This window comes from Aotus nancymaae, unplaced genomic scaffold (genome assembly GCF_030222135.1).
Source record: "Aotus nancymaae isolate 86718 unplaced genomic scaffold, 86718_ANA_hifiasm-v0.15.2.pri h1tg000088l, whole genome shotgun sequence".
Lineage (NCBI taxonomy): Eukaryota > Metazoa > Chordata > Mammalia > Primates > Aotidae > Aotus > Aotus nancymaae.
The window spans coordinates 10,701,228-10,710,692 of record NW_026988503.1 but is presented as its reverse complement, the minus strand read 5'-3'; positions in this window follow the sequence as shown (position 1 = coordinate 10,710,692).

The window sequence follows — 9,465 nt, the reverse complement described above, 5'->3', positions numbered from 1 at the left end:
AATAGTTTTAGAATTATATTAATTTATTGAATGTCATGTGATACTGTCTGTAAAGCACAATTCTTTATTTAGAATATTGTAGCATGAGAACAACTTCAAAGAAATCTTTCAGCTTGACAAATTATGGAATGATTCTTACAGAGCTTTACTATGAGTGGTCTGCTGAAGTCCCACTAATTAGGGAAATAATTGTCTTAAGATAGATTTTTAAGACAGAGGGATTATTCTGTGGATTAGAAGCCATTCATTGGGTAGTTATCAAGAAGGATTGGAGAGACAGTTATGAGAGCCAAGGTCACATATCGGCTGGAGTGAACAATTTTTAGTATGTCAGAGTTTTTTACATTACCCTACTTTGTTTATGACTTAACCTATTTCACTTTTACTCATAGTAAATATTTCCATTCTAAATATTTTACCTACTTATTCATTTCCTTTGTATCTGTTTGTCTCTATGGAATGAAATCTTCATAAGAGCAGACCAGCTGTTTATCCTGTTCTGTTACTTATGTCTACAACAGTGCCTAGCACTTAATAGAAATTCCAGAAATATTGCTTGAATTAAATTGCCTGAATGAATGGATGATCTTTTGACACTACTTTCATGTTCCCTATCATGCACAAAAACTAATGCTTTAAAATTTAGATAGATTTCTTCTTTTATTGCCTTCCAGTTCCCTCAAGTTTTAACGTTTTACAACATGAGGACTAAGTCTGATCAGTTTTTCTATTCAGTGGAGAGTGGTATGCCAAGGAGACAGCAAGCAAACAAATAAGGAGAAAGAAACAAAGGGGCATAGCCATTTAGGGTGCAGAATATGCCCCTCCTTTACAGGGTATTTGGTTCATTCATGTTCCAAGTAGAGTGCAAGTTTATTTAAAAATATCTAGAGGAATGAAAGAAGAAAAGAGATAGAAGGGCAATGATTTCTTTCCTCTCTGATACAGATGAGATTTGTAATTTCCATTCTGAGCTTAAAACTCCTTTTTATACTTAAAGTCAAAATTCTTTTTACTTGCACTCCAAATTATACATTAACATAGACCCATCTTTGCATTTTAAACAGAGACAATACTCCTTTCCTGTCCTAATCTTGAAGATTTCACTTAAATTTGCAATCTGTTTTAAGGGAAGTCATATTTTCTCATAGTAGTTTCCCCTGAGAAATGTATTCTATTTCAAAACACATTTTGAACTGTGTCTTACGCTTTCTCTCCTAGTGTTCATACCTTTCTTCCTCCAGGACCAGATTGTGTGATTCTATGCCTGTAACCCATTCCTTACATTCCTTTGGTCCTTTTTTCATACTTTGTGTGATCATATTTAATGTTTAATACCATTCAATTTTAATTATACCAAAAAGCAAAAATATATTAAAATGGAGATATAGAATTCTAAATATGAAACTAGTGTCCTATGTTAACAATTATTAATAAGTAGATGCCTTGCAACACAAATTTGCTTAAAGTATAATTATTTTTGTTAACATTGATGTTCTAGTCAAGAAGTTCTGCAAGAAGTTCCCAGTTATTCCATTTTTGTTTGGCAAATGTGTTTACATTGTAATATTTTCCAAGTTTGATTAGATCCCTCTAAAGATTTCTGAATAATTAAAATCTTTTTCTAACACATTTTCCTCAAGTTGTATTTCTATTTGTTTACAGGCTTGATCTCAGTTTGTGACTTGCCTGCAATGTTTTCCATTACTGTGCAATGTTTGAAAATGCCTTGATGGTGATAATCACTGGGCTCCTGGAGTGTGATCGGTGTGGTGAGCATCCCTGACTTGCCTTCTAAATTTTCTTCACTTTCCAAAATTAAACAGATTTTAGTCTTGTTTCCAACTGGTCTCTTGCTTTTAATTTTTTTTTGTCAACTGGGTAGTGTCATTACCTTTCAGTATAATTTTGTAATATGTGATTTTCATTTTCTTCAAACTTCTAACCTATGATTTTTTTCTAACTGCCAAATGAATACTGAAACTAATTGACTTTAAAATGATAAATTTCATGAATTTTATTCATGCAAATGTTCTTGCTGTCTCATATGTAATACTTTTGCCTTAAATGGTAATGTTGCTATGCTTTATGTAAGATAACATTTTATTTATATTCTTTGTCTTCTGGTCCCAGTTTATGATTCTTTTAAACAGTATCTATAAGTTTCTGGGTGAGAGAACTATTAAGCCCTTTCTAAAGCAGGAATGCATGTAAAACGCACAAAACAGATCCAATTATGCTGCCCTCTTTACTAATTCTTTCCATAGCATCTTCAAGCTCATCTTTCTTAATTATTCTGTCTACAACACATTGTTCCAAGATTTCTCCTGCAGCATTGAGGTATTCCTTTACGTAAAGCTGGATCTACAATAAGCCAATAACTCTTCAAATTATAGAACTGATTAAGTATGACTTTCATTGCTTTTCTCTGATTTTGAATGGGCTACACGTTAAAGTGCTACATTTTTTTAGTTAATTTTACAAACTAGAAATGACATTCCAAAAATCATATTCAAATTGACTTGTTTTTAAAAATGATCCTCCTTCTTTAGTTGTTCAAAACCTGTAGGAACCAATTCAGTGTTTCTGTATTACACACGCGCACACACACACACACACACGTATGTGATCATTTATGCTAACTAGGACATTGATCTAAACAGGCTTGTGATGATAAAAAGAGAGACCGTTTAAAATAAAAGATTGCTACTATTTTTTACAAGTTTATATTTTTCACAGTAAAGTCCAGCTCTGTTTTGGTAAATATTTTGTTGAAAGTTCTGTTGTATTATTAGGCCTATGTGAATACCTTTAATAAATTTAGGTAGAAACTTTTTTCTTACTAAGATACCAAAATAGCTCAGTGGGATGTGATCATTCCTGGCTGCACCACCTAAAAGGGGTCATTTAATGGGAATTAGTCCATGCATATACGCATTGTAGATGTCAACAACTGCCCCAAGGAATCTTATAATTTTAAGAAGTGTATTGTCTTGTTTGTGGATCTCAAAGGCCTATTTGTCATAGGTATCCTTTTGAGCCATCTGTACCCAGCCTGTTTGTGAGGCTAAAACCCTGAAATTTTATTAAGCAGGTAGGCACAAACTGTTAGGTTAGCAAGATAGGCAAAATCAAGAGTTCTATACCAGATGTCTATCAAGAAACATCCAAGCAATAACAATAGTGTTACCAATTTACAGTCTCTTTAGCTTTCAGATCTAATAGTTTGTTTGGTTTTAGACATGATTCATACTATCTACAACTATTCTCATTATATAGTACACTTGTATTAAAATGATGTGACAACTTCTGGAATTTTTCTTAAGGGTGAGATATAAAACACTGAGGTCAGATTTGAATGGCTGGCAACTATAAGAACATTGTTATGGTGTCATTTGGGATAAACAACAAAACACAGTAAAAACAAATTTTGACAAAGAACAACGGGACTTTAGAGCACAAAGTCCATATTTGTTAGTCACTTTCCATGTGCTGTTTAACTTATTCCTCAGGAAACCCCTATTAATTAGGTATTCCCATTTTGCAGATGAGGAAAGATTATGCCAGGTTACTGGCATAATCAGTCAGACCCTGCAGGGATGGAGTCTCAGTGGCTTTTATTACTATTATTACTGTTTTTTTTTTTTTTTTTTGAGATGGAATCTCACTCTGTCACTCAGGCTGGAGTGCAGTGGTATGATCTCAGCTCACTGCAACCTCCACCTACTGGGTTCAAGCGATTCTCCTGCCTCAGTCTTCAGAGTAGCTGGGACTACAGGTGCGTGCCAACACGCACGGCTAATTTATTTGTATTTTTAGTAGAGATGGGGTTTCGCCATGTTGGCAGGCTGGCCTCAAATTCCTGACCTCTGGTAATCTGCATGCCTCGGCCAAAGTGCTGAGATTACAGGTGTGAACCTCTGCGCCCGGCCTCCGAGTGGCTTATTGATCCTCCCATACGACGCCCTGTGTCCACACACTGATAAATGTCATTTGAGCCTAGCCTGAGGTTTCTGATGGGCAGCTGGACACAGTGGAGTGGGCAGAATCAGAGCCATGATGAGGCCTTAAAAAGGTGAAGCTTGGCTTCAAAGGCATGTATTTTAATACACTACCTTTTGACCAAAGTAAAAATCAATTTATTAATCAAGTTAATGGTCTTTTAAACTTGTAATACATTATAAAAGTAGTTATTGATCATAAGCTATAAGCCAAGAGTTCTGAGAGATTATCGTGTATGCATTAGTTATTCTTCCCTTCCCAATTTCCAGTTTTCAGTAAAGTGTATGTGTGTGTATGTGTGTGTGTATATATCTCTCTCTATATATATACACATATATGTGTGTATGTATGTATATGTCTATATATATATACACATATATGTGCGTATGTATATATTATTGTGTTTTTGTGTTTTTATGCCTATATACACATATACATATATGTGTGTATATGTATATTTTTGTGTTTATGTGTGTGCATGTGAGCATATACACAAATAATAAAAAATAGCAAAATGAGGAAATAATTTTCAAATTTCAATCCCTCAAAAGGTTGAGGCAAGAGCCACAGTGACCAAAACATCATAGGCAACCTCTTGTCCTCCACCTCCCAACTTCTAAAAATTTGAATGAATATCAGGATAGCTGTGGACTTAGCACAATATTTGGAGTCAATATTTTATTTAATTTTGTGTAGGCATTCAGGGATAAAATATTGAAACTGATGTCTGAATTATAAATACTTTAGAACTTATCAGTTAAAAAAATTGATATGGTTTGCACTTCATCAATTAATCTGCATCTTAATTGGAATTCATTAATGTATTACTTTGAAGATTAAGCTGATATTTTCTGCTTCTGTAAATAAGTAGGCTTTGCTATCCCAAGAGAAATATTTTGTAGAAATATCCGAAAGGAACTCTACAGACAACATACAATTTTATAGTATAATTTAGGGAAATAGTTAAAAGGTAATAAGAGTAGAGGTAATTTGGTATTTTAAATGGCAGAATGAAACTTTCTGTATACAACTCTTAGTAAATCACAACTCTCTTTATGCCAACTAAGAAACATATGTGTGGTAGTCAGAGCAATGTCTCAAGTGTCCTTTAATAGGTCAGGTTTCAAGGCCAAGAAAATTAAGATAGCAGACAGAATTCAGGTTGTTGATCAGTAAGTCTTAATATAGGAAGATTAATTGAGATTATCTAAGGGGATCCAATGTAAACACAAGGGTCCCAAAAAGTGAAAAAGAGAGCAGAAGACTGTCAGAGTGATGCAGTGTGAGAAAGGTTATTACTAAATGTGAAGATGGAAGGACACCACTAGCCAAGGAATGCAAGGGCTTCTAGAAGCTGGAAAAGACAGCAAAACAGACTATTCTTAGCATGTCTATAAAGGACCACAACCCTGCCAACACATTGATTTTAACCCCATAAGACCCTTTTCATACTTAGAGCCTCAAGACCTATAAGACAATATGTTTTCATTGGTTCGAGTCACTATGTTTGTGGTAATTTGCTACTGCAGCAATAGCAAGCTAAGTCAGTAAGTAGTGCTCTGAAGTATTGCATTATATAGCTGCTGAACCCGTATTCACTGGAACACAGAGAAATTAGGCTGGGCACGGTGGCTTATGCCAGTAATCCCAGCATTTTGGGAGGCTGAGGTAGGTGGATCACTTGAGCCCAGGAGTTGGAGACAAGCCTTGCTAATATGGCAAAACCCCATCTCTACTGAAAAAAAAAAAAAAGCCAGGGGTTGTGCAACGCATCTGTAATCCCAGCTACTTGGGAGGCTGAGGCACTAGAATTGCTTTAACCTGGAAAGCAGAGGCTTCAGTGAGTTGAGATCATGCCGCTGCACTCCAGCCTGGGCAACAGAGTGAGACTCTGTCTCAGTAAATAAATAAATAAATATAAACAAACAAATAAGACAGAGAAATTTAGTGCAATGCTGGAAATCTTATGGAAATATAAATTTATTCTTTTGATTTTTTTTATGTAGTGTTTTCAAACCTCAGAAATGACCTTTTTGTCATGTGAGTAGTAATGAAACGACCAATTTTCATGTTTCTACTGTATATGAATATATGTGCTTTCAGGAAATCTGGAAAAACCTTATATTAAAGAGTTTTGTAATTCACATTTGTTAGGGTCAGCTCCCTACTGTATCCACTTACAGCCCAAAACGTCAGTCATTAAACCATGCTGACCCACAATAAATATCCAATCAACTTTTAGCGTTGTTCATTCAGAACCTTTCAACAGACAATCAAAACCTGCTATCTCTTCTTTGAGGTTTTATTCAATGCTTCACTTCAGTGCCTAGAATAGTGCTTCACATATGGTAATACCTCAACTAAATGAGTGAAGACAAGTACTGCTGAGTGTACTAAGTATTCTTTTTAGGTATTTTGTTCAGGCAGCTTTTGTTCAGGCTCCACCAAAATACCTGATGACTGTGTTTATTTCTTGGCCTTCCACCACCCATTTCAGAAGTGCTCAAACCTGTGCAAAGGCTTTAATTTCCACTTTTTGCTGATTTAACTGCTGTTGAGGTATTTATGTTCTCAATGTCTCAAAGGTTTCGATGTGTAATGGCTCTTTCAGTTTTCACCTATCTTTTTCTGAGCATTCTCACCTAAGACATAGCCATCAATCCATCCAATATCTGGGCTGGTATTCTACTGTACTCACAACCACTTTCACTCTAATTCAAGATTAATTTTTTCTCAAAAACACCCTCTCCAGTTCCACATTTTAGTAGCCCTCTTTTGAGCTTACCTCCGTAGTTCTCTAAAATATAGCCCTACAGGGTAAAATCAAATTATAATCATAGGTTAGGTGCAAGCTAATACTCCCATTGCTTTAGCTTCAAATGGATTCTTTATTTACCATTAGTAACCTTTAAAATATTCATACTGTCATAAAAAGCCTTTAACACAAAGCCTGATACAAAGTAGACCTTGAAAAGTATTAATTTTACCACTGTTTTCTATGAAGGACCATGAAATACTGTCATGGAGTAAACTATGCTTATATTCATATTAATATAGTATTTTGAATTTTTAAAGTCATAAACCCAGTGAGACAACTATTTAATATGATTTTCTAACAGATCTGTAGTTAATTTGAACAAAGTATGTAAAAAGCAAGGGAAGAATTTCTGTATATAATAGCTTCAGCTTTTGAAGTCCCATTGCAGAACTCTCCCTAATTATGAAGAATAAAAAGATTATCCTTTATGTTAATCTCTACTAAATTAAAAAAATACCTTGGCTCTAAATTACAATTTCAAATTTGCATCTAAAGCTAATAATTAAATTGTCAATACGGTTTCTGTAATCAAATGTTAAACTTTATTCTTTTAAAAATAGGAAAATAATACAAATATATTTGTTTAAGATTGGCCTTGGTCTTCTTACCTTATTTCCAAAGTACGTTGTTTTTTTTAGGAGTGGTCAAAATATATTAGAAGATATGAGAGAAATTTTTATTTAATTTCAAGCCTTTTTTTAGCTTAAGCCATCTGACTTTTTTTTAAAAAAGTCCACAATTAAAAATATGTTGACATAGATAGTAATTTTTTTTTATTATTCTAATGGAATTAAGCATACTTTTTGTGAAAATGAAACTCCTAGACCCCAGGCATTATAAATAAATAAATCAGGTGTTTTGTAAATATGATAGCAATTTTTCCACCATTTTAAATGACATTTTAAATGTGTTTCAAAGGATGCCCATGTTTAATCACAGAGAAAAATAGTAACTTTATGGTGAAAAAAACTGATGGACACCATGTAAACAAAGTGATCGAAGTTATCATCACCAACAAAAGGATAAATCAATGTCATGTGCCTCTGGATGTGATACACTGAGAAAGACATTTTGTTATTTATGTGATATTCCTACCCTGATATACTTAACCTGAATCCAGTTATAAGGAAATATTACATAATCCAAATTGTGGGAAATTCTACAAAATAACTGCCTGCAGTCTTTGAAAGTGTCAGGGTCATGAAAGTGAAAGTACAACTGAGGAACTGTTCCAGACTGAATGAAACCAGAGACCAGACAGCTAAATGCAATGCAAGATATTAGATCAGTGGCTAAATTGGGAGAAAAGAATAGCTCTAAAGGACTTTATTTGGACAACTGATGAATTAAATTTGAATATAGAGTGCAGATTATAGTATGACATTCATGTTATATTTCCTAATTTTGAAAATTGTACTCTGGTCACATAAGAGATGTTCTTGGTCATAGGAAATATACAAAAGACTTTCTGGCTGGAAGACATCATGGTTCCAATTTATTTAAATAATGTTAAATTATAGAGAGAAATAGTACTAGTAGTGATAATAACAAAGCAATTGTGGTAAAATCTAAACAATTAGGTGCAGCTGGCTAAAGAGGGCAGAAGCTCCTGGTACTGTTTTTATAACTTTTTCCTAAATTTGAAATGTTATCAAAATAAAAAGTTAAAAAAAACAGGGAGTCTTGGAAGTGTACATTATTTAACCTTATAAGGAAAGTGTAATATATATATTTAATATGTAAAGTTTTAAATATTAAATAAACCCCTTTTACTTTTTAGAAAATATGTAGTCTGGAAGATATATTCCAATAAAGAATGTGTATTATTCTATTTGCTTCTAAACAGCAGGTGATAACAATTTTAGTAAAAGCATGGTTGTTTGTAATATTTTTGTTCTTTTCCTATTTCAAAGATCAAGGAAATAGCTCTCTTTTAAAACAGTTATGAGTCAAGGTGAATTCAAACCAGATGTTTAGAGAGTTTCATTTCACTTGAAGATTTCTGATACACTCTGTAGAGAATGTCTAAGACATAATAACCAGCCAACATTTTTATTTAAGATTGGATATTCATGGGTCAGCCTTCAAGCTAAATGTTTATTTTTCTAACTGTTTTATAGTGAAGTTTGGTTAAAAGACTTGGCACAGTGCTTTTCAGTTTAATTTTCAGCCTGACAGAAATGCTGGCCTCAGTGTGTGTATGTGTGTAATTTAGTTGCTGTGCTACTGGAAGTCTATGGAAGATTAATGAATGGTGAGGCTCCGTGGCAGTTGTGAGGGGAGGCAGGATAGAGAAAACCAGCCACCATCTGTTCAAAATGCCTTTTGTAGTGCTTTTAAGGAAAACAGTTACCAGCAGGAGACAGAGGCAAACAATGGCTTTAAATATTAATGTTTCTGTTCTCACAAGTAAATATTGTAATCATACTTCTATTATCTTAACAAATAAATATGCATATTATGCTGCAACCATGTTGTATATTCAAGTCTCCAAAGCAGGAAAATTACCAATAATTTAATATACTTACCAATACTTCCTCTCAATTAGGATCTTCAAGGTATGATATCTATGAAATCCAAAGAAAAGCTCAGTAAATCATCTTTTACTTTGGAATCAATGTTTATCCTAAGAAGCACCTCCACCA